The following is a 27,213-nucleotide window of genomic DNA, read 5'->3' as shown; positions in this document are numbered from 1 at the left end:
TGAAAAATAATTCATTTAAGAAACATCCCTCATAATCACTCTCAATATAATAATATTATACATAAATAATTACTTATTAAACACATTTATATTATATGGCAACATCTTTCAAGTGTTTTTATAGTATTAATAACAAGATATTTATGGACATGTTTCTACAGAAGTTTAAATTACTATAAATAAGTATTAACTTGGGCTTATATATCACTCTCATAAAATACATGTAATATTTAATACTATATATGCAATGTTTTCCAAAATATAACCTCATAGATGTGCTCAAATGGGGTTTTCCGATCAATTTGAGTGGCTGAATGACTATATTTGGACATTGGATGTGAAAGTTATGTCACTTTTAAAAGTGCTGTCCAAGGTAGTTTCGCCATCGAAACTACCTTGAAAGACCTTGTTCAAAGGGGTTTCACTGGCGAAACTACCTTGATGACTTGCTTCAATGAGTTTTCTTTGGAGAAACCCTTTCATGAAGATAGGTTGAGAGAGGTTTTTCAATGTCACCCCCTATTAAGTAAAAAGTTGTAAGAAGGATCGTAAGGGAATTTTCATAGAGAAGTCTACTCTACATGTGGGTTTCTTCAAAAGCCATCCCATTATGTTCTCACCATTTCCAAAGATTCACATAAATATTCGTGTATAAAATAGGCATTCCTATAATACTTTCAATATTTCTAAGTGAAACTATGTTTTCTTTCGATCCATTTTTGTCATATTTTTACATAGTTGGAAGCTTTTTTTTTCCTTTGCTCGGACGCTCGGAAGATTTCGTTTGAAAAATGCTCGTCCCCGTAAGCAAGAGACTCCCACTTTTTGCAGGACATCCATAGTTGTTTTTTTTATAATGTATGGACCTGGGAATATCTTGCTCTTCTAGCATCAATCTCAAATTATTTGAATTCCCTCTTATGTTCTTTTGTAAGGAGTGATCAGGGTTGGGACTCCGCATACACAAAAATAATGATTCAAGAGATTGAATCGCTATGCCACATTCTCTCTTGCCTCTCTTTTCTGCATAAACACCACTATAGATCTTCAAATCTGATGAATGTGCTCACTCTAGAGTAACCTGCATGGCTAGTTATGGATATCATCACTAGAAACTTCATTGATAAAGAATAGTTGTGACTTATCCCATGCTGACTCATTCTTGAAGAAGTCATCTTCTGAGACTCCCCTAAATTTCACAAGCTTTCCAGACTCTGCCGTACCTCTACATTGAATTGAAAGCTTTGGTGCATATCTGTCGGCATCCTTATCTCGCTGATTAATCTTTCCACATATGCAACCACCTGTTGTGGGATTTCTTTTCTCATATTTGCAGATGTGCATATCACTACAGGAAGAACGTTGTAGAATGCGTAATCGACTATGCAAAGCATATCCAATGGTGACAATACTTTGCATGCATCTCAACCTAGTTGAAACGGACTTGCGTGAAAAGTGGAGCCCCCATCCAATAAGTACTTGTTTGATTAACACACTTAGGACCGTGTTTTTTCATGGTTGTGCATGACACTAAGGCAAAAACGGTGTTTTATGCTTGATCGACGATGCAAAGCATATCCGATGGGCACAATACTTTGTACACACCTTCAACTAGGTGGAATTGACTTACATGCAAAGTGGCACACCCATCCCATAAGTGCTTGATTGGATAACATACCTAGCAGGCTTGTGTTGTTTTACGGATGTGCATGACACTAGAGCTTGATCGGATAACTTCTCCCACCAATAAAGTAAGTACTAATTAAAAATTATAATAAATGAGTAGATTATTAAAAAGAGACTAATATTTATGTAATTGTTGCTACTGCGGCTTGCTTGCGAAGGACTCTCACAAAGGACATGGCTATAGATTTTGTTCCAGGGATGGATGTGATTTTATGTAGCAAAAGAGAAGTAGTTGCATTTGCTACAATCCATGATAGTGATCCCAATTCAGTTTGCCACTTTCGAAGACTTGGCGAAGATAAGGTGGCAGTTACTGTATCAAAGATTCTTAGTGCACATGTTGAGCTAAAGTATAAATGTGGAGATATGGAAACACTTGGAGATGTTATGCCCTACAATACATCCAACAAATCATTTATAGCATGGGACAAAGATGAGACTTATGCAACAGACATTATCAAGAATACAAAGTGCACCACCTTGGATTTTACTATAGGAGACATTTTACAAATGAGATCATTTGCAAATAAGACTGTAGCAGAAGGTGAAGTATTGGGATTTGAATAAGTGGAGCAATGGTCATTTGCACAGATGAGGATTCTAAAAGTCACTGATGATGGTATGGTTGATAACATAACATCCTTATGTGATCCCTACTATGAGGTAGGCAAGAATATGAGATGGAGCATGCAATTTTTAAACATGAGAAAGAGGCACATGGTTTTCAATGATAAAGAAAATGTATACTACAATATCAAAGGACCTAAAAAGCGTGCCCATGTGCCAGGCTCTATCACTTCAAATGTGGATGATTTCAATATACTCAATTATAGAAGTGGCATCTTATCTGGAGTGGATGATTTCATTGGTTCTGAGAAACAAAATGATTTTAGAAGCGAAGCCTTATCTGGGGTGGATGAATTCTTGCACAGTGAGAAGGGCAAAGGTTTCAATAGCAATGTCTTGTCAAGTGTGGATGAGTTCATGCATATTAACAAACCTGGTGTCAATCAAGCTTGTGGATTTGTGAAAGCCATGCAAGATGTCCCAATGAGTGATGTTCTCTCAGGAGTGGAAGAGTTTCAAGGTTCTCAATACTCTCGTAGAATATTGAATTCATTGAATGGTCCTAAGAGTATGTTAAAAACGAGGATGAGATCAACAGAGGATTATTCAATATTTAACTTTGATTGTGATATGGACAAGGATGCAACGACCAATCATGGATGCTTGGTTACAAACAAATATGAGGAGAAGAGGCATAAATACAGATAACAACGTGCACAAGGAACGAAAACGGTCATACATATGCGTGAAGAGAAAGCGACGAATCCAGGCAGATCCACAAAAGCAACCAAAGAGGAAGAGAGTAATGAAGGAGGAGAAAATGTTAAATGCCTTGGGATATCTATGTTGCAAGCGAAGATGTATGTGCTTCATTGATCTTGCAGACATCAGGGAATGTAGAGGACAGGTGTGGCAAAGAAGATGAAGCGAAAGAAATGAATACCTTCTCACAAGTCTCTCTTGCTTTCTTCAGAATGGCAATAAAAGGCTAAGTTCAAGACAAAAGGTAAAACCTCTCGTAAATGGAAAAAGGATTTGCAATAAGGCATATCGAAATATTACTAGATTATCCCATGGTACATATTGGGATTTAGTCACCAAGGCAAAGGGTGGCAACAATCAAGAATCTCAACTGTCAGGGCAGCAGCAATTTTGCAACACTTCATACATGAAAATGCTTTACCTCAACCCCATATATCTATCAAACTCCCTAACGGTGACGTGATCACTGAAATGCACCTTCCAATGGGCTTGACAAAGCTTGAAGTATTTGACTCTATTGTAGAAAAGCAAAGGCAAAGAGGGGATGCCGTAGCTTCTTCTCATACTTTGTATACTCTTTGGAAGAAGAACTTTGGATATGTTAAAATCCCAAGGAGGCAAAAAATGTCAAAGTGCAATGTTTGTGATGATTTAAAGCGAGCGATTAAGAGTGCAACATGTCCAAATCAAAGGGAATTATACAAAAAAAACCAAAAATCTCATCATCATGACCTTATTCGACATTCCAGACAAAAATATGCATTTTGGAAGGAGCAAGCTATTTCACATCCTAATGACTACATGTGCCTTATTGTAGATGGCATGGATCAGAATACAACAACATTGCCTCGTTTTTTTGCCACTCCACCTTAATTACAAGGAAAGCATTTTCTAAAGACACATCTATGTGGAGTGTTAGTGCATGGAATTAAGTTCTTTGCAGATATATGGATTGATTCCTTGCATCTACATGATAGCAATCAAGTTGTAACATCTATTATGAAGGCAATTCGCAATATACATGCAGAAAAAGGTCGCCTACCACCGACTTTGAGAATACAAGCTAATAATTGCTGGCGAGAAAATAAGAATGTACTCATGTTTGCATCTTGCTCCATGCTAGTTGCTCATCGAATCTTCAATGAGGTCGAATGTGGATTTTTGTATGTTGGGCATACACATGAGGATATCGATCAGGTTTTTAGCACAGTCTCAAGGGAGCTTAAATGCAAGGATGTGGAGACAATAGATGACTTATTAAGAAGATGTGGTAGGCAAGTTGGTGGTCGTAAGGAAAGTACAGTATGTGAGAGGCTCGAAAGAATGTAAGATTGGAAGGGCTTCATTCTACCTTTCATACAAACGGGTGGTGATGCATTGACAGGTCATACCAATCCACACTACTTTCGTTTTTTTTTTAAAGATGAAAAACCTTTAATGCAATGGCAACAGTATTCTCATGATACAAAATGGGAACCTGAAGAACCTTACAGTTTCTTAACTTCAATTCCCAGCAAGGAAAGGTATCCAACATGGGCTCCTATACAAGAATTCAATGAGAGGTCTAACTATGAAATAGAAGGATTAAAAGCATTTATTACATACAAAGAGGAAATGCTACGGAGATATCCTGATTCGAAGCCTACTTGGAGAGAGCACACTACCACTGTAATTAACAAGACACGAAATTTAATAAAGGACCTTGAGAGAATGCGAGGCTCAAAGGATGTCAAGGAAGAATGCAATATGTTTTGGCCAAATGTTCATAACGATTTGCGCCTAGCTCCAGTCTTTGAAAATGAATTTGTATCATTACTTCCACATCCATATTGTGGACCGAAGAAGAGAGAGTTTATGCCACAAGTAGATATAGAGGTCGATTGTTTTGTTGTGGTTCGGCCATCGAATGATGAATATGAGAATGTGAAGTTTTGGGTTGCAAAAGTAGTTGATGTGCAAAGAGATGACCAAGGGAGAGCTACAACATTTACAGCGGTATGGTATGAGCCAAAGGGCAGGAAGGAGAATATGGATAACAACACATTGTATACTAATTGTATAATGAAGGAGTGGGTCCCAAATGATGAAGCGGTCTCTCAAGTTTTGATGGAGACAATCATAGTGTCTTGGCATTCAAGGGCAAAGAAATCAAAGAAGTGCATGGGATATGAGGTAGAAGGAAAAATAAAAATACCACAGCAAACTATTTTGCATATACACGAATTTTTAAGGATGCTCGCCATGGAGGAAGTAGAAGGAGATAGCGCAAATGAAGAATGTCCATGATTAAAGCTTTGTATTGAAGTCCATTGAAGGATTTTATTTGGGTACTAGGCAAGAAGCCAATCCAAGACAATTATAATCAAAGTCATCACCTCCTATGTCAAATGAGAGTCAAAATATGCACTGGATGTCACCCAAGGGTCAAGGCTTGCCAAGACAATAGGGAGTTAATGCAGATGGCACCTGGCAAGGGACTATCACATTGAGCAATAAGACAATGGGGAGTCAATGCACCCAAGGGGCAAGGCTTGGCAAGACAACTTGTGGGAGTTAATGCAGATGGCACCTGTATTTTGCACTGGATGTCACCCAAGGGTCAAGGCTTGGCAAGACAATAGGGAGTTAATACAGATGGCACCTGGCAAGGGACTATCGCATTGAGCAATAAGACAATGGGGAGTCAATGCACCCAAGGGGCAAGGCTTGGCAAGACAAGTGGGAGTCAAATTATGCAGATGGCACCTGGCAAGGGACTATCATGACATTGAGCAATGAGACAATGGGGAGTCAAATTGTGCAGATGGCACAAATTGAGGCTCTTTAAGAGCAACAATTTTAATTGTAAACATATGTTCAATCTATATCATTTTGGATATAAAGAGTCTAGCTGAGAGCAACGTCTCTCAATGTAATCATATAATAATAGCTATAATTGCTATTATACCTCTTTGGTTCAATACAAAACTTGGGTCTTATGGCATCATGTCTTTTTTCTATTTATTAGAAGTTTTAAAAATTTTGTGCATATTGCGAGTGACAATGTTATTTTCATGAAATATTTAAGTCTCCTTTCATGGATTTATAAATTTATCACGTCAAGGAAAAATATTAAAAATAATTAAATTAACAAATAACTTAGATATAGCTAGAATTTCTAATATAGGATTATTTCAAATTCTTGCATGTTGGTGCAAAAGTATAGATTGAAAAAACAATATTTTTATGTGAATATGATAGTGCCACAAAGTGAACTTTTGATTTGGGAAGAATATTTTCAGAAAGTAAAATTTTGATTTGGGAAGGATATTTTCACAAAGTAAAGTTTTCATTTGGGAAGGATTTTTGGGCTTCATCCAAAAACAATAGAAAAAGTCCAAAATTAATGAAATAGGTGTTAGTTACAGACTTCCCGAAGAGCCTTGCAAGGACGTCTACACGGATTGTTGTTGTCAATGGTGCTCCATCACGCAAATATATCGTGAGCTGAGAAATCAGAATGCAAATAAAGAGCTAGGTAAATATACATTATATTGTTGTGGTGTGTTTGCCGAAGATTGTAGATTATCAGATGGTAGAAAATGGGGAGTTCCAACTGATTATTATGTTATACAGATTATGCAGGTGGAAAGGCAAGCTTCAACCCACCGCCATCTCAGGCCATGAAAAAATGAACTTATATAGCATTCTTTATAAAGCTTAGGAGTCATTAATGATGTACCCACAAGGACAAAGGAATCTTCATCGTGAGGTTATTTGCACGGATCTAGACCCCAATGGCATTATAGTTATTTGCACAATGGTACTTCACAACTACAAGCCTTTATGCATGGACTTAGACTAGTTGCTCAATCAATTGAAGGGAAGTCTCCTACGACCCTTTATGCTTAGGCTACGTGGCAATTGCCATAGTTTATGCTTTGGCTAAGGAAATATTATAGCTAGCTGACTTGACTCTCACTCTTTGAGCTCTTATAGGGCTATGCCCATCCTTTTTGTCTACTTTAACAAATTACCTTTTATTTATTTATTTATTTTTAAAAATTTCTAAGATGGCTATAATAGCTGAATGTTGGCAATGGTTCTATACTCAAACTTGGGAATACATTAATAAAACATTAAATGAAGAATTTTATCAATTGTTGCAATAGGTGAGAATGATAATTAGTTGAAAGGGGGTGTTGAGGGTGCCTCATGGGTGCTCCTTAATTATGGCAACATGAGCCTTCAAGAACTTCCAAAAGAGATCATTATGGTTTATGACGTACAATGTTCCAATCCTCTTTACCATCCCGACAATGTGTTTTCTATATTATAAAATTTTGTGGAGGAGAATGGGGCTTGTTTCAGTTGCTTTTTGCCTTACTATAATCAAAAGCTTGCCAAATGAGAACCCGCTAGGATAACCATTTTGGCTACCCTCATGGAGCAGCAACAGAGAGCCAGTAAGGCTCTTAACATCAGCGTACATGGGATCCCACGCAGAGTGGCTATAGCGATGGCAGATGCGATTGCTTTCATGGTCGCTACTCTAGGTGTGGCTGAGCACATGATAGAGAGGGCATGGTGAGTGGGGAGAGACCCCCACTGACATCATACGGTTCCATGACACTCAGGCATGACTTTCATCTCTATGGTGCACATTTCTTGAAATTGAGTAGTCTAAAGTTAAGGATTATTGTAACATGACCCCATTTGGGTTTGGCAATAACATAGCTCTTTGGTGCATTGAGAAGTTTTTTAGTGGGGGGACTAACATGCTATTATGTGCATGAGGGAATTTATAGAATAGCAACTTAATGTAATTCATATATGTAGATTTATGAAGGAGTGCCACAATTTTAAGATTGAAACTTTAACCACGTATAGGGGTTTAACCATTTACATGAGAAAATGTAAAATTGCAAGAATAGGGGTAATTTTTAATACGTGCTTGCTTGCACATGCTTTATAGGTTTATGAAGAGTGACCCAAGAGTGCAATTAAAATGTAGAGGATGTTAACATTTTGGTTTTTTTTTTCCAAAATAGGCAGTGTCTTCTTGCTCCCTATTATGGGAAACCTTACTTTGAACTTGGTGCAAGAAATTGGACAGATTTTCACAAAATTTATATTTTGATGCACACTTTTTTTTAGATGGTGCAAAAAGGCATGATATTGATCTAAATCATGCCTTGTCATTTGATTTGATATGTAACATTATGCCATTTATATTTGACAATCAAAAGATGCAGGGATGTTAAAAATGCATCTTTTGGGCCAAAACAATCAAATGTTGACATCTTGCAAAAATACAAGGATGTGAAAATGTCGTCTTTTGGGCCAAAACAGGGAGCGCGTTAACGAGCTCCCTAGTTTGGCCCAAAAGATGACATTTTCACATTCTTCTATCTTTTGATTTACAAGTCCAAACGGGGTCATGTTACATATCAAATCAAATGGCAAGGCGTACTTTAGATGATTATCATGTCTTTGTGCACCATCTACTAAAATTTAATGCGCCAAAATATGAATTTATGGTCAATTTGTTGCTTTGGTAAGATTAGTGGGAGGTAAGAATAAATCATTAGGGAAGGATATTTTTGCAGTAACAAAGAAACATGGGTTTTGTTCCAAGAGTGAACAAAGTTAAAAAATCTAAGCATTTACATATGCATGGAATCTAAACTAATCCATGCAAGGAGTCCTTCGAAACACCCCACTTGTGTGGAAGGTTGCATTGATGATCTCAATTACTCTAGTGGAAAGAGAGAACTTGATTGCAATAGGGTTTTTCTTTGATACAAACAATGACATGGAAGTCAAACATACAAATTGTCTCATGGATGATGTGAAATTAGTGTTTGTGGCTTTAAAGTTATATGCATATTTGACCTTCTAGCATTGAGGAAACATATGGACTTTCGAATAAGTTATTTTTTTTTCCTACTGAAATGGGGGATTTCTAATTCTTATATTATTTTTTATCGCTTGCTTTTTTGGCTCGCTCGTGTTTTGTCGCTCATTTTCTTGGTAATTCTCTCTAAGACCTTGTCCTGCACCATTTGGTACTGTAATGGTACCTTATGGTCAGAACCAAGGAACTTTTCGGATTCCTATACAGGTTACCACGATCAGAGACTTATACATGGTCATGAAGCTACCATCCAATCGATTGTAGTTCCCTCATGATCCAGCTTCTTGAAAGGAGCTTGCATGCCTTGTTACTAGTATGCATGGTTATAGTAATTTTCTTTAAAAAATTGCCCAATCGTTGATTTCTTTCGAACCAAATAAAAAACATTAGATGGAATGTACTCAAACTAAACTAAAAGTTACAAAACAAGTACATAGCACACATGCTTTCCACCCATGCTTTGGTTTTGGACCTCCACCACTCTAGAGGTCATATAAGGAGCTGGGCTCTTTTTGACACACATACACATGCAAACACATTAGAATAATTTTTTTCTAAACATAAAAACATCGGTAACTAAGTCAGTATGTGAATTGGAATGAGCATGTCACTATGTCGCTCTGTATGTCCATCAATATGCTTGTCAATATTCTCGTTGGTATAGTCATCAGTGTACACATTGGTATGCACATTGGTATGCATGTGATCGCTAAATAGGAAAAAAATAGGACTTGTTTTAGAATTGAAAACTATAATATCATGGGTCTCTCCCCACTCGCCATGCCCTCTCTATCATGTGCTCAGCCACACCTAGAGTACCGACCATGAAAGCACGGGTCAACGTTTGCTTGGGTGTAGCCAATCATGAAACTATTTTTAGGGCCATTTTGGGACCGCGACGGGATGCGCTTCTGGGTGAATACTTGAATTTTGTATGGACCAGCACTCTCATGATAGGAAATTTTCCCTATGTCATGAAGGCGAATTGACGTAATAATGAGACATAATCTTTTTGGTCTAAACACCACATAGCTCGACACATGGCATCTCTGCACTGCTTTGTGCAATGCAGTCTCTGGCCTAAGCCGCTTGACCACTTATCATTACGCCCCCTTTTGCCGTAGCTTTTCCACCTGTGATGGCTTAGAGAGACCACCGCATTGGTTCTTGGCGTAATAATTAGACGCAATCTATCATTCTTAACACCGTCGTAGTCCAGTTGACCACCTGTCATCATGCAGCCTTTTGTCGCATCTTTACTTGTAGCCCATGCAAATCATACGTTGGCTTGGAGAGACCACTACGTTGGTCTGAGCATCGCCTCAACATTGTCTCTAGACTGATGACCTGTCATCGCCCAGAATTCAAGGTTGTCTTAGAGAGACCACCGTGCTGGTTCTTGGAGTTCTAGCTCCGTTACAGGTGTGATTTTTTGGTGAGCTTTTTGTCATGAGCTTTTTTTCAATTTTCATGAATATTGTGAGCTTTTCATTCACTTGAGAGAGAGAGAGAGAGAGAGAGAGAGAGGGGGGGGGTTTCATGGAGTAGGGTGGGTTGAAAGTTTGGGTTGTGGTTGCAGTTAAGACGAGAGAGGGGGGGGAGGGGAGATAAAGGAAAGGGGGAGGGATGGGCACATGGGTAAGGTGGCATGGAGAAGAGAGGGGAGGGGAGTTGGAACATATATTCATTATCATAGTGGAGAACGTAGAGGGGGAACTTATAAGGTATGCAAAGAGGAGTGTAAGGAGGAGAGAGAGGATGAGGAATGTGAAAGTTATGTTCATCTACTAAATGCAAAGGGGAAGGGAGAGCATGTGGGAAATTGGTTCATTTTCAAAGTGTATAATTTGATAGGTTCAACCTCATATTTGGATTCCTCGTCGAATTCCAGTCATTTTGAGTACCAACATGACCATATTCCGATAAAAATTGAAAAAGTGGTGTTTTTGTCATGAATTCAGTTTTGGTCTATTTTGGGCCTACTTTGAGTCTGCGCTGACTCAAAGTAGGCCCAAAATAGACCAAAACTGAATTCATGACAAAAACACCATTTTTTCAATTTTTATTGGAATATGGTCATGTTGGTACTCAAAATGACCGGAAGCTAGCGCAGACTCAAAATAGGCCCAAAACAGGCCAAAATGACAAAAACACCATTTTTTCAATTTTTATCGGAATATGGTCATGTTGGTACTCAAAATGACCGGAATTTAACGAGGAATCCAAATCTAAGGTCAAAAGTTTCAAATTATACACTTTTAAAATGGACATATCTCCCATAGTTCCTCCCTTCTACTTTGAATATGGACATATCTTCCATAATTTTTTGCCTCCTATTGCCACTCATATTGGCCCCCACTTGTGCATAGTATACACTCTTCCACCCCTCCCACATGCTATGAAAATGAACGTATGCTATATCCTCTCCCCCTCTTTCTAACCTCCCCATCTTTCTTATAACAAAAACATGTATGGATTTCTAAGACAAGCTCGCAAAAACAAAGGAAATGGTAGAAAAGCTCACATTAAAAAGCTCACCAAAAGATTTTCCCCCTCCGTTACCTATTTTTATGGATTACAGGCAGAGGTCTATCATGACCAGCACACTGGCAAATAGAAGGAGATCTATGATAGCCACCGCACTGGTCCTTGGAGTTATATATTTGTGTACCAAGAAAATGTATTCCATTGTGCAACCAAGCAAAATGCAATTGATGATATAACCCATGAGGGGTCCCCTTTAGGGACAAGGGCCATTTCAACATGCCATTTCTACCCAATAGCATCCTGGATATTGTATAATGCATGAGGCTAAAAGATTACATCCAGCCATTGCTGAGAGCCTCATCTGAGTAAGAGGGAATTTATACAACTCAGCTTTCTGCCAATCAAGCTTGTTGCATTAAAAATTTATAGGGAGCCAAAGGAAGATACGATGCATTAGAAAAAAAGGGAGCTCATTTTGGGGCCTTTTAGGGTTTAGAAAAATAGGCTCCCGACCAATCAAAAGAGGGTCAACATAACGTTGGAAAAATACCAAAAACCATGTAAAAATATAAAATAAGTCATATTCAAAATCTTTTTCTTTTATTATATCTGACATATGCAATCTTCCAAAGATGGTTTTTTGTGCAGTATTTGATGATTCTGACATTGTTAGCGTGTTCGGAGCGGGCCAAAACCCCCAAATTGACCCTGGAGACACCGAAAACCGTAGCCAGAGGATCGAAAAAGGGCAAAAATGCCCGGAATGGGAGATTTGCACAAAAACACGATTTGGCCAATTGGAATATTCCTTGAATATTCAATGGACAACTAGTCGATTCCAATTGACTGGTCGGTTCCACCAACTATGTTGATCCGACTATCGCCCCCATAGGTATAAAGAGGCGACCTCGCTAGTCCATTATACCAGATCAGATCTTCCAGCTATAGCTCTTCACCTAGTATCTGTTGAGATCGCCATCTAAGATCCACTGTGGGAGTGCATGGGTGGATGGAGCCATCATCTGTGCTACATCAGTATTGAAGGAAAATTTTATTCATCTCTAGTTTGTTGTGTACTCTCTATTCTTTGTTCAGGTTTTGTTCCATTGCGCCGTGTAATTTAACATGGTATCAGAGCCCAGGTGGCTCTAAGGATCGAAGAATAGACGAGAGGCGAGGGCTTCAATAGCATACGGAGTGATGGCAACAAGAAGCGGCTCGAGTTCATCAACTGATGTTGCTGCACTAACAATCCAGGCGTTGACAATTTGCCCACCAGCCTTCACTGAAGGCAAGCTAGATGGTACAAACTACACTCTGTGGAAGTTTAAAATTACTGCTATTTTGGATTCATATAAGCTTCTAGAGACAGTACTAGGGACTAACCCAGAACCACAAGGAACCCCCGACCTAGCAAATCTGGGGAGTACGGTACCTCCTAATGCCAACCTTCTATGAGCTTGGAAACGTAGGAACGCAGATGCTCTGTGTGCCCTGGTTACAAGTACTACTGATAGTGTTTTGACCTTGATTTAGGCTTAACACTTAGGTGGGACCCCAACCATTGTCATTTGAGGAGTTATGTGCTTTACTTATGGAGGAGGAATTGAGGCTTAAAGCTCAAGATCGAGGCGACAATGGGGATGTTGCATTCTCTACCACTGTGAAAGGCAAAGGTGGTTCCTCCACCAAAGGTGAGTCCTCTATTAGTGGTGACAAAAAGAAGAAGGGCGGAAAGAAGAAGTTTCAGGGAGAATGCTTCTACTGCAAGAAGAAGGGCCATGTGATTGCACATTGCCGGGTCAAGAAAGCAAATGAAAAGAATGGTACCATGAAGAAGATAGATAAGGGGAAAGAGACAGCTAACACAGCGGAAGCAGAGTTGGATCTATTTTTGGCCATTGAGGAAGAGTGTTCCTCAGTTCAAGAAGTGTCAACCACTGATTCATGGGTGTTGGATAGTGGTGCCTCCCATCACATGACCTGCAAGAAGGGTCTATATTGCTCCATGTAGCCGTTATAGGAACCCATCACTGTGACGATTGGAAATAACGCAAAATGCCCTCTTGAGGGTATAGGTATAGTTTCATTTGTTTCTATAAATAGAGATGTTAAGAAACTATCTAATGTGCTTTGATAACTGACCTTGACCATGAGGTGAGGTTGAACAAGAGAGGAGCAAAAATTATGGATAGTGCTAGCAATCTTGTTGGCATAGGAGTAAGGAGGAACAAGCTGTATGAGCTAAGTGCTCTTATAGCCACCACTGGAGTGGGCACAAGCAAACTTTGGCATGAAATATTCGGCCACATCGGATTTGCAGTGCTGAAGGAGATGCAGAAGCAAGGTATGGTTACTCACTTACCTACAGTAGTAGAAATCAAAGAGCCATGTGAAGCTTGCATGATGGGCAAGCAAGAAAGAAAGGCATTCCCACAAGAAAGCAAGAATAGAGCAAACGCTCCTCTAGAGTTGGTGCATGTTGACTTGTGCGGTAAGATGCCTACACAGGTCTTGGGGGGATCTTCCTATTTTTTATTGATTGTCGATGACTATAGTAGGAAGATGTGGGTATACTATCTTTGCGAAAAGGCTCAAGCTTTTGGTAAATTGAAAGAATGTCTACAACTTGTTGAAAATGAAACAGGGAGAAAAGTGAAGAAAATCAAATCGGATGGTGGTGGTGAGTTTGTTTCTAGAGAGTTTGGAGATTTTCTCAAGCGCCAAACGATGACACCACATATGCCTCACCAAAATTCATTGTCAAATGCCGAAAGCGGACCACTGTGGAGATGGGGAGGTGTATGTTGAAAGGTGCTGGACTACCAAACCATTTTTGGGCTGAGGCTATCAATACGGCAGCTTACATCCTTAATCATAGCTATACAATCGCACTCAAAAGTAAAACACCACATGAGGCTTATAGTGGTAAGAAGTCATCTATCTCCCACTTTAGAATGTTTGCGTGTGAATGCTATGCACATGTACCAAACAAAGAGAGAAACAAGCTACAACCAAAAAGCACCAAATGTATCTTCTTAGGCTATTGTGATGAGAAGAAAGCCTATAAGTTGTATGACCGAGAGGCAAAGAAGATCATAGTGAGCCGCGATGTGGTGTTCTGGGAGCAACCACATGTAGTCGAGGCAGAGAAGAGCTCTTCCACTTTATAATCAAGCGAAGAGATAATTCCTATGGACCTATCCTAGGAGCTATAAAGGAGGAGGAAATAGCAGATGATGAAGGTATAAGTCACGAACCTATTGTTACACCACTGGAAAAGCCATTGCCGCAATGGGTAAGGCAGCTCTACGACCATGATAACTAGATGCCTATGTCTGGTAGCAGCATGCAGATGGACCAAGGCAGTCTCAAAGAATCGAGGAGCAAAGGAGGGCTTCTGCTCACATAGTCAATATGGCCTTGATGGCTGAGATTATTGCAGAAGTAAAGGAGCCTATGAGTTTGGAGGAAGCACTTGCAGACCGAGATTGGAAAAATGCTATGCAAGTAGAATATGACAGCATTATGAAGAATGAAACTTGGGAGCTAGTAGATCAACCACCTAACAGAAAGGTTACTGGCACCAAGTGGGTTTGGAAGGCAAAGTACAAGGCCGATGGGAATTTGGAAAAGTATAAAGCCAGATTGGTTGCACAAGGATTTTTGTAGGTTGAAGGGTTTGATTTTCAGGAATCTTTTGCTCCAACCGCCAGAATGACCACTATTCGCACAGTACTATCAGTGGCTTCTCATAAAAAGTGGCCAGTTTATCAAATGGATGTTAAATCAGCATTCTTGAATGGTGACCTCAAGGAGGATGTGTACGTGGCTTAGCCACCTAGGTTTGAGGCCCCCATTCTAAGAACAAGGTATGTAAGCTGAAGAAGGCTCTATATGGGCTAAAATAGGCCCCAAGAGCATGGTACCAACGGATAGATAAATTCTTTCATAAATTAAACTTTAAAAGATGTGCCTCAGATACTAACTTGTATGTGTACAGGAAAGGTGGAAAATCTACTATTATTGTTCTATATGTGGATGATCTCCTTATTACAGGTGACTATGAAGACATGATCCAGTAGACTAGAAAGGCATTGAGAACAGAGTTTGAGATGATAAACTTAGGCTTGATGCACTACTGTTTGGGGATTGAAGTCTGGCAAGAGCCAGGCAAGATCTTCATCTCTCAGTAGAAATATGCAAGGGAGATCTTGAAGGCATTTGGTATGTCGAAGTGCAAGGAGATACCTACACCTATGGAGGTAAATGTGAGGCTATCTATGGAGGATGCCTCACCACCAATAGACATCGAAGGTACAAGAAGTTGGTTGGAAATCTCACCTATCTGTGCAACACCAGACCGGACATCACTTTTGCTAGTGGCATTTTGAGCACGTTCTCCAATAAGCACCGGGAGAATCATTGGAATGTAGGGATGCTAGTGCTCAGGTATGTGAAGGGCACGCTTGATTATGGCATCACTTATGGTACGGGCACTTCCTTGGCTGGCCATTATGACTCATATTGGGCTGGAGATGTTGATTCTAGGAAATCAGTTTTTGGATATTGTTTCTCTTTAGGTTCAAGTATCTTCTCTTGGATTAGTAAGAAACAACCAACAATGGCATTGTCTTCTACCAAGGCTAAGTACAAGGCAGCATGTTTTGCTACTTGTGAAGTAGTGTGGCTGAGGAGGATCTTATGGCACATGGGAGTGCAAGAGGATGAGGCAACTGTGCTGAGGTGCGACAATCAGAGTTGCATGGCCATTGCTAAAAATCTAGTGTTTCATGTGCGCACAAAACATATAGAGATTCAGTATCACTATGTGCATGATTTGATTGAGGACAGGATAGTAGAATTGGTCTACTATCCAACAGAGCAAAATGGACCAGATATATTCACCAAGGCACTTGGGAAAGATCAAATTCAGGGTCATCTTCAAAGACTCGACATTGGGCCGAGAAGGTAGTTCAAGACATTGAGGGGGGGTGTTAGATATGCTCAATGCCCCACCCTCCTAGTAACCACCAATGGTCCAAGGTGCTCAGGTTGTAAGGCCCCCATATGAGGAGAAGCCACGTGTGAGCCCGGGACACTGGATGGGATCCTGACTTGCATGTCAGGTGAGGTCTATCAATGAGAGAGTTGATGGTAGAAAAGTGATTTATGTGAGTCTAGCCTATGGGCTAGGTAGGGTAGGTAAGCTAGTAGGACAACGAGGCACATTGTTTTGATTGTGTGGGAGCCTCTTATTCTTGCTAGGGCCTGGGGGCCAGCTGGCCCCCAGGTGGGGGGTCCCAGGGGGACTAGCGGCCCTCCTAGTGGGGATTCAAGGGCGAGAGCACTCGAGGTGACGGTATAGGAATATTCCATGGACGACTAGTCAGTTCCATCGATTAGGTTGACTCGTCAGCTTTGTTAACTAGTCGGTTCCATCGACTACGTTGATCAGACTACCACCCTCATAGCTATAAAGAGGCAACCTCCCCAATCCATTGTACCAGATCAGATCTGCCAGCATGTCATCTAAGGTGGTGACATGTAGATGTGGGGGGGGTCGATCGTGGAAATGAAGGGTGTCCACTAGTGCTAGCAATTTGACTCCAGGTGAGTGCATCGAGGGGGGATAACATTGGGATCACAGAGCATCGAAGGGGGTGGTAGTAGGCATGGTGAAGAGTGGGTGAGCAAAAGATGAGTAGGGGAGCAGATGAGTGACGAGAGTTGGAGGAGGGAGCATCGAGCAAAGTAGAGTAGGGGTGGAGAAGAGATGGAGGAGGGGCATGGAGCACAGTAGCAGAGCAAGGGTGGAGGAGAGAAATGTTGTAAAATGCCAAATGCGACGGATCTTACCGTGGTGGTTGGATCCCAGGGTCCCATCCATATTAATTGCAAGCCACCGCGATGGAATCTTAGGCACCAACCTAGATGGGCTGGTAATCATGAAGCAAATGCCATGTGGTTGGTGAGCAAGCCACTCTACTGACTAGTAATTAACTGCTAGCCTGGTGGAATCTTAGCCACGACAAACGTGGCTGATGAGAGCCAGCACCACTAGGCAATAATTTCCACAAAACACTTATTTCATTAATTTTGGACTTGTCAATGTACAAATTCATTTTTACATTTACTTTTGGACTAGTTTTCAGATAAAATTTAAGAAAAACCCAATCTTCAAAGCACATATAAAAACATAAAAACAAGCATTTTTTTATATATTTCTTAAGGACATGAAACTAAAATTATAAAATTTAACGCAGCCTAGATAAGTTACATCAAAAAATAAGATTTAGCAGTTGTACACTCTCTTAATATGTAATGGTGTTAATAAACACCTTCAAAAGTTACAGTATTAAAGAAACTCTCACCATATCTATAATAGAATTTGACAAACACCAAAAGTTACAATAAGCCTGAGATAAGTTACACAAAAAAGAGTGGTTCAGTAATTGTAAACTCGCTTAATATTTATAATAGTGTTTAGGAAACAATTTCAAAAGTCACAAGTGGAAGTATCAAACTCTCACAATATTTATAAAGGTGTTGAAAAACACCAAAAGTTACAATAAGCCTCTCACTGGTGGAAGGCAAATCTATTTTCAAGACTATAGCCTAAATTCAACCCATTCAAGAGCTGAGCTCATCTCATCCTCATCGATGTAGTTAAAATTATAGAAGAGAAGTAAGGATTGATGAATTTTCTATTTTCAAGAGTTTAGCCTAAATTCAACCCATTCAAGAGCTGAGCTCATCTCATCCTCATCGATGTAGTCAAAATTATAGAAGAGAAGTAAGGACTGATGAGTTTTCTCCTGCATAACACTTTGTTTATTCCAAATGGCTTGCACTTCCTAGGGTGGAAATCTTCCATAACAAGCCACACGTGAAGATATCTCACTTTGAAAGTCTATTAGCTCTCTCCTATATGACTATAATTTATCTATTTCAGTAGTAGCCATACTTATTTTTCTTTTCTCTTGCTTCTCTAAGCCCTTTGGACAAGCAAAGTCATCCTTCTCGTATTGGTTTATGGAGCTAGATTTCGCTTTCTCTCCTCTCTCTTTCCTTGGTTCTCGGCAATCCATACTTTGATGCTACTAATGGCTTGCTCGACAGAATCGATTACCTTAAAAAGATCCATAAAAGCGAGAGGAGGAAGGTAACGAGAGTGAGGAAGGTAACTAGAGGAGGTAAGGCAAGATGAAAGGAGTATGCTTGAGAAGAGGAGGTAAGGCTGCGGGCAAGATGGAAGGGGCAAGCTTGAGGAGAGGAGTAAGGTAAGAAGAGCAAAGTGGAAGAAGTGTTTGCTATAGGTGAGATATAGAAGACGAACGAGAGGAGGAAGGTAACGAGAGTGAGGAAGGTAACTAGAGGAGGTAAGGTAACATGAAATATTGATGAAGAGAGATAGATATAAATATACATTTCTATAATATACATATATAATGTCTAAATGGTGATTTGAGCAAGGAGCCAAAAGCAGTTATATCCGACTCTCCACCCACAACTGTGGTCATCATTCTAGTTCACTGCAGGTCATGTTACATACTCTATTTTATCTTCTAAGTCACCTTCCATTTGCATAAGTGCATCTATAGCACCTACCAACTTTCGAGCCGATCTACACATCAGAATAGAAAACATAAATGAATGTTCGCATTGCATAGGATGCATCTCATTGACATAATTATGACACAAGTAGGTCATACTTACTCTGACACACTGCCATGGATAGATGCTATTGAATTGACAAAGAAACATTGCTTGGCTAAGATGTCCACAATTACCAAGCTCCAATGCGAGCTGCATTATCAATTAAGAATAATTATTATTTGATATAATCCTCCACAATGTAAGAGATAAGCTAGGTAGGGATTGATACTCACTCCTCATGATATGCAGTTAAGATAACTCGTGCTGCAGTCAAATCAACAGGTTGCAACCACTAAAAAACATCATCTATGGTCTTCTGCTTATTGCTAAGTACATTCGAAACAAGAGGATCGACCATATATGCATATCTTTATATATATAGGGGAAGCTGTTCTAAAACCATACTGTAATAAAAAGAAAAGAATATTAGTTCATTTGATCCAATGGAAATACAAAAGCATAAAGTCAATAAAAAGTTTGTGTCAAACCTGAGGATGGCTATCATGACCTTGTCATTAACCTCTTTCTTGAAGTTTATAAGGATTGAAATGTCCTCTTCATCAAATAGAAAAGTAAGAGGTTGTTCTTGAACTTGAAACCAGAGCAAAAATAGTATGTAATGCTCGATCGACCATGCAAAGGATATCCGATGGGCACAACACTTTTCCTATACCACAACCTGGTGGTATTGAAATGTTCTCAAAGAGGCACACCCATCCGATAAGTACTTGGTCAGATAACACACCTAAGGGCGTGTTTACCACCCTCATAGCTATAAAGAGGCAACCTCCCCAATCCATTGTACTAGATCAGATCTCCCAGCATGTCATCTAAGGTGGTGACATGCAGATGAGGGGGGGGTCGATTGTGGGAATGAAGGGTGTCCACTAGTGCTAGCGATTTGACTCCAGGTGAGTGCATCGAGGGGGGATAACATTGGGATCACAGAGCATCGAGGGGGGTGGTAGTAGGCATGGTGAAGAGTGGGTGAGCAAAAGATGAGTAGGGGAGCAGATGAGTGACGAGAGTCGGAGGAGGGAGTGTGGAGCAAAGTAGAGTAGGGGCAGAGAAGAGATGGAGGAGGTGCATGGAGCACAGTAGCAGAGCAAGGGTGGAGGAGAGCAATGTTGTAAAATACCAAATGCCACAGATCTTATATATTATAAAGTTTGAGCCACTGTGAGGCAAATGCCATGTGGTTGGTGAGCAAGCCACTCTGTTGACTAGTAATTAACTGCCAGCCCGGTGGAATCTTAGCCACAACAAACGTGGCTGATGAGAGCCAGCACCACTAGGCAATAATTTCCACAAAACACTTATTTCATTAATTTTGGACTTGTCAATGTACAAATTCATTTTTACATATACTTTTGGACTAGTTTTCAGATAAAAATTAAGAAAAGCCCAATCTTCAAAGCACATATAAAAACATAAAAACAAGCATCTTTTTATATATTTCTTAAGGACATGAAACTAAAATTATAAAATTTAACGCAGCCTAGATAAGTTACATGAAAAAATAAGATTTAGCAGTTGTAAACTCTCTTAATATTTAATGGTGTTAATAAACACCTTCAAAATTTATAGTATTAAAGAAACTCTCACCATATCTATAATAGAATTTGACAAACACCAAAAGTTACAATAAGCCTACGATAAGTTACACAAAAAAGAGTGGTTCAGTAATTGTAAACTCGCTTAATATTTATAATAGTGTTTAGGAACACTTTCAAAAGTCACAAGTGGAAGTATCAAACTCTCACAATATTTATAAAGGTGTTGAAAAACACCAAAAGTTACAATAAGCCTCTCACTGGTGGAAGGCAAATCTATTTTCAAGACTGTAGCCTAAATTCAACCCATTCAAGAGCTGAGCTCATCTCATCCTCATCGATGTAGTTAAAATTATAGAAGAGAAGTAAGGATTGATGAATTTTCTATTTTCAAGACTTTAGCATAAATCCAACCCATTCAAGAGCTGAGCTCATCTCATCCTCATCGATGTAGTTAAAATTATAGAAGAGAAGTAAGGATTGATGAATTTTCTCCTGCATAACACTTTGTTTATTCCGAATGGCTTGCACTTCCTGGGGTGGAAATCTTCCATAACGAGCCACACGTGAAGATATCTCACTTTGAAAGTCTATCAGCTCTCTCCTATATGACTGCAATTTATCTATTTCAGTAGTAGCCATACTTATTTTTCTTTTCTCTTGCTTCTCTAAGCCCTTCTGAAAAGCAAAGTCATCCTTCTCGTATTGGGTTAATGGAGCTAGATTTCGCTTTCTCTCCTCTCTCTTTCCTTGGTTCTCGGCAATCCATACTTTGATGCTACTAAGACAGAATCGATTACCTTAAATAGATCTATAAAAACGAGAGGAGGAAGGTAACGAGAGTGAGGAAGGTAACTAGAGGAGGTAAGGCAAGATGAAAGGAGTATGCTTGAGAAGAGAAGGTAAGGCTGCAGGCAAGATGGAAGGAGCAAGCTTGAGGAGAGGAGTAAGGTAAGAAGAGCAAAGTGGAAGAAGTGTTTTCTATAGGTGAGATATAGAAGACGAACGAGAGGAGGAAGGTAATGAGAGTGAGGAAGGTAACTAGAGGAGGTAAGTCAAGATTAAAGGAGTATGCTTGAGAAGAGGAGGTAAGGCTACGAGCAAGATGGAAGGAGCAAGCTTGAGGAGAGGAGTAAGGTAAGAAGAGCAAAGTGGAAGAAGTGTTTGCTGCGGGTGAGATATAGAAGACGAACAACTACTAGGGGATTTATAGAACTAAAGACTCATAATGTGGGATGAAAGATTTAGAATAAAGAATTGGTAGAGGCTGAGATGACTAGATTATCTGAAGTATAATGCGAGACATGTGAGACATGTAAGATGTAAGAGACATGGAGTCTGGAATCGACAGTCTCAAACAATGGGTTGTTGACCAAGGAGCAAGGAGAGATACAAGAATTCGAGAAGGCTCTCCACTCACACGGATGGAGTGAGAGGAATTCGATGCATAGAGGTGGAGAGAGAGGGAGGAGACTCAGAAGATAGCAGAGAGCAAAAGACTTTTACAATGTATTATAAAAGCATGACAAGATCTCTTGGACTTCTTAAGCAACCTACGTTATCGAAGCACTTGATATGGCTGATTTGATCGGGATGCTGAAAGAACAATAAAGGCCTCCCAAAGAGGTTATAAAGAAACAATCTGTGGCTATTTGAATTCCTTCCTTCATTGTAATTATGTTGACGATACGGTAGTGGAGTCCGTGGAATATTGGATTGTTGAGAAGATAAGAGATACTAATGATGAGATCTTCTAGTGTGATCTCGGCCTCTGTGGCCTGTCTAATGACTGTTTGAATTTCTTCCTTCATTGTAATTATGTTGACGATACGAAAGTGGAGTCCGTGGAAGATTGGATTGTTGAGAAGATAAGAGATACTAATGATGAGATCTTCTAGTGTGATCTCGGCCTCTGTGGCCTATCCATCATGATTGCTTGAATTTCTTCCTTCATTGTAATTATGTTGAGGATATGGATGTGGAGTCTGCAGCCTGTCCATCATGATTGCTTGAATTTCTTCCTTCATTGTAATTATGTTGAGGATATGGACGTGGAGTCTGTGGAAGATTGGATTGTTGAGAAGATAAGAGATACTAATTATGAGATCTTCTAGTGTGATCTTGGCCTCTATGGCTTGTAATAGTTTTGTATTGTCTGCAACAAGTCTGGTAGGGCTGAGTAGATCGTATTAGAATTGCTAATGAATAAATATCATAAGTAAATATCCTAATGTATTGTAACATTTAACATAAGTTTAAAAAATACTATCATTAGTCAATACAAACAAGATAAAAATATTCAAGGACTCATGTTTCTTTGTACATGTTTTACAACTGAATAGAGTCTGATGAGTCCTCTTAAGGCTGTGAATCTCTAAAAGTGCATTGAGTCTCTACTTCTTGTGTGGATGGTGTACATTGAGATTCTACTTCTGGTGCAATCGGGATAGACTCAATCTCTTCCTCCTTTGCAAGATGTGATGTTGTAGATGCACATTGAGTCTCTACTTCTTGTGTAGGAAGAATGCATTGAGTCTCTAATTCCAGTGGAGACTGTAATGCTTCTACTTGAGGCTGTGATGCAGAAGGAGACTAAATTGTCTCTTGTTTTTCTTTGGCTCCCTCAGGTTCTTCATTGAGTCCATCATATTGTTTCCCAATGGTAGCAGTTAGGTAGTGAACAGTCTTAGCCATAAAATCTTGTAGCTCAAGCTTTGTATATGCTTCTATTGAGACATGTTCAAAAATTTCATTGAGGAACAACATGAAGTTGTAGGCAATTCTCCACCCACTACTAAACTTGTCTTTCTGCTCCACCGCGAGGCGTGTCTAGAAATTTGGTTGGTCTTGATGCTCCCTGATTTTCATAATCGCAGAAACTAACTTGTTTGCAGACCTATCCATCATGACATATGACAAAGTGAATTTGTGTAGTAAATAGTAAGATGCATGTTCATAATGATATGATAAAAGAACACTTACTTGAACACCGCGTGAAAGCCTGTAAATGAATTGGCAAACCAACAATGGTTGTCATCAAGATCCCATACTATCAGGCTCCAATGTGAGCTACATCACCAATAAAGAGCGATAAGATTTATCACAATATTAAGTATTAATTGACACAATATTACAAATAAAAGAGTAAAAGAAAGATTGAGACGATACTTCTCATAATATGGCATAAAGACAACTAGCATGCCATCCAAGTCTAAAGATTGTAGCATTGAACAAACATCATCTACTGTCTTCTTGGTATCACTAAGTACAGCTGAAAGGAGAGAATCGAGCATACACACACAATTCTGTACTGATCTAAGGAAGTGAGATATAACCGTACTGCAGCAATAAATAAACAAATGTTAGAAGTAGATTGAATCAAATGATTGAAGTATCAAGCCAAGAGATGTTCATATCAAACCTGAGGATGGCCATCATGACTTTGTCATTAGCCTCTTTCAAAGGGTCGGAGAGGATTGTAACTTCCTCGCTACCAAATGTCAAAACACGAGGTTGCTTGCTAATGATAACCCTAACCTCAAAAGAGCTCCCCATTTCGTCCAATACAGCGGTTACATTAGGACAACTTATGGGTGTAGCAACCAATGTTTCCTCTGGATGCTCCACCACATTATCAATAAATGCCTTAATGATAGATGACATAAATGCATATAGATGCAAGCCTATATATGGCGACAATGAGGTTTCACCGCTGCCCAAATTAAAAATTTGAGCAAGGAGCAAAAAGCAGTTATATCCGACTCTCCACCCACAACTGTGGTCATCATTCTAGTTCACTGCAAGTCATGTTACATACTCTATTTGATCTTCTAAGTCACCTTCCATTTGCATAAGTGCATCTATAGCACCTACCAACTTTCGAGCCGATCTACACATCAAAATAGAAAACATAAATGAATGTTCGCATTGCATAGGATGCATCTCATTGACATAATTATGACACAAGTAGGTTATACTTACTCTGACACACTGCCATGGATAGATGCTATTGAATTGACAAAGAAACATTGCTTGGTTAAGATGTCCACAATTACCAAGCTCCAATGCGAGTTGCATTATCAATTAAGAATAATTATTATTTGATATAATCCTCCACAATGTAAGAGATAAGCTAGGTAGGGATTGATACTCACTCCTCATGATATGCAGTAAAGATAACTCGCACCGCAGTCAAATCAACAGGTTGCAACCACTTAAAAACATCATCTATGGTCTTCTACTTATTGCTAAGTACATTAGAAACAAGAGGACCGACCATACATGCATATCTCTGTATATATAGGGGAAGCTGTTCTAAAACCATACTGTAATAAAAAGAAAATAATATTAGTTCATTTGATCCAATGGAAATACAAAAGCATAAAGTCAATAAAAAGTTTGTGTCAAACTTGAGGATGGTTATTATGACCTTGTCATTAACCTATTTCTTGAAGTTTATAAGGATTGAAATGTCCTCTTCATCGAATAGAAAAGTAAGAGGTTGTTCTTGAACTTGAAACCTAACTTGAAATGACTTCTCCATTTGCTGCAAGGTATGATTATTTTCTAGAGTCATCCGATGGATAGCCAGAGCAGCTTTGCTTTCTTGAGATGAGCTTTCTATATTCTCTACTCCAGCTATGTGCTCCTCATCATCCTCCTTTCCCTTCTCCTATAAAAGGATAAAATAATTATGAGATTCAAAATTTTAAATTAATTTTAAATTTAAAAAGGCCTTTAAATGAATAAATAAAATTAAACATAAGTTTTCATACCTCTAGATATCTTCGTGGTCTTTTTATGTAACCTTCTGAGGCAAGGTCAGTGTCATATCCATCTTCTTCAGCTTCCTTACTATCGCTGGTGTCCTCACTATCATATCCAGAGCTTTCATCATCTTTCTTGCTCTCGTCATACATGACCATCTCTATGTCAGCATCCTCTTCATGTGAGATCGGACCTTTCTTATCATACTTTATTGTGAGAGAAGCCACGGTATCAAGGTATTCCAAGCAAGCAGGGCTCTCAATAATATTTACATGGTGTCCTTTTCTGATAAGAGCTTCAAACAAATGTCCCATTCGACACAATGTGACTTCCCATCTGGACGGCATCAAAAATTCCATCATACTAATTAAAAGATCAGCACTTTTTGCTGGCCTTTCATAGTGATTTGTGTTGCAATGGAGGGGACTTGGAGCTTCATGCTCTTCCAGCAGTAGTTGCAATCTCTTTGTATTCCCTCTTATGTTGTTCTGTAAGGAGATATCATTGTAAGGGCTCTTCATGCACAAGAAAAAGGTTTCAAGACTCTGTATCTTGAGACCGCATTCTCTCTTGTCCCTTTTTCTTGAGTATATACCATTGTAAATCTTAAGCTCATTGCCATATTGTTTTTCTAGGGTAGCAGACATTTTTTCCTTGTCATCTTTATCAGCAAATATGACTATGTTACATAGTCCCACTCTACCAATGGTGGTATGTAATATTTTGTCAGGGAGTTGACGAATGTCATCCGGTGATAGTTCATAGACAAAGAAAAACTGAGGCCTCTCCTAAGCAATATCATCGGACAAAAAATCATTCAATGAAACTCCCTTGCACTCAACACTCTTTCCAGACTCTGAAATGATTTCATGTATGAAAAACAAGCCCTTGTTCAAAGTTTTTTCTTTTCTGAGAGTGTGCTTATTGATGACTTTTTGTGCATATGCATACACATTTTCCGGAATGTCACTTGTCATAGAAGGAGTAATTTAAGATCCATCATCTTCTACCTTCACCCATTTATGCACCCAAGCCTTCTGTTTAGCCGACGATAAAGCTGATGCCATCTGCCTCACAATGCTATGATCAATTTTACATTGGCTAATTGGAATATTTTTTTCTACCAACAAATATTCAATTGCACTCTTTACTGCATCACGCTTGACCTGTTGGATGATGCAATCTTCCATGCAATGATCTTTATCCTTTTTGCCAAAAAACCATTCTTTGGACATTAATTTCTTTGCAGCAAGACTTGCGTATTTGTCTGGTAAGTTTCTTAGAGGCCTCCACATCCGAGCTGTCATCTCTTTTTTCTCAATCTTCTTTGCCTTGTCTTTAATCAATGATGGAGCCTCATATGTGACATCTCCTTTCTCACATGCAAGACAGACATCTTTGATCTGATGAAAAACTTCATCACTATAGAAAAGTATGCTTGTGTAGTCTTGATACCTATCCCTTACTATCTTAAAGCTTGTAATCACCTCTGCTCTTTCCTGCTTTCCCCTTGGTACAATGGCACTCAAGCATGTGTAGAAGTCAACAAGATTATCCGCTTCCACTTTAGTTGCAGTTCTTTTGAGAATGGTCACAGGAGAATGAAAAGTTCTCTATATGGTCCTAGCTTTGAGCAACATCTCTGAAGTGGAGGTGATTTTTCATAGTGCATAAATGTCATGATTAAGTCTTTCCGACTCAATCAAATATTTTTTCTCGTTCTTGAAGATACAAATGCATGCAGAATAGTAGTGAAATTGAGGCACACTCGCGAGGGTTTGATAAGTAATTTCTCCTTTGTTGTATGCCTCTCTAGAGCGCTCATTACAAGCATAG

Source organism: Dipteris shenzhenensis, chromosome 26 (assembly GCF_047967505.1).
Source record: "Dipteris shenzhenensis isolate YYH24624 ecotype China chromosome 26, Dip_SZ_1.0, whole genome shotgun sequence".
NCBI lineage: Eukaryota > Viridiplantae > Streptophyta > Polypodiopsida > Gleicheniales > Dipteridaceae > Dipteris > Dipteris shenzhenensis.
Note: the sequence above shows the minus strand (reverse complement) of the source record.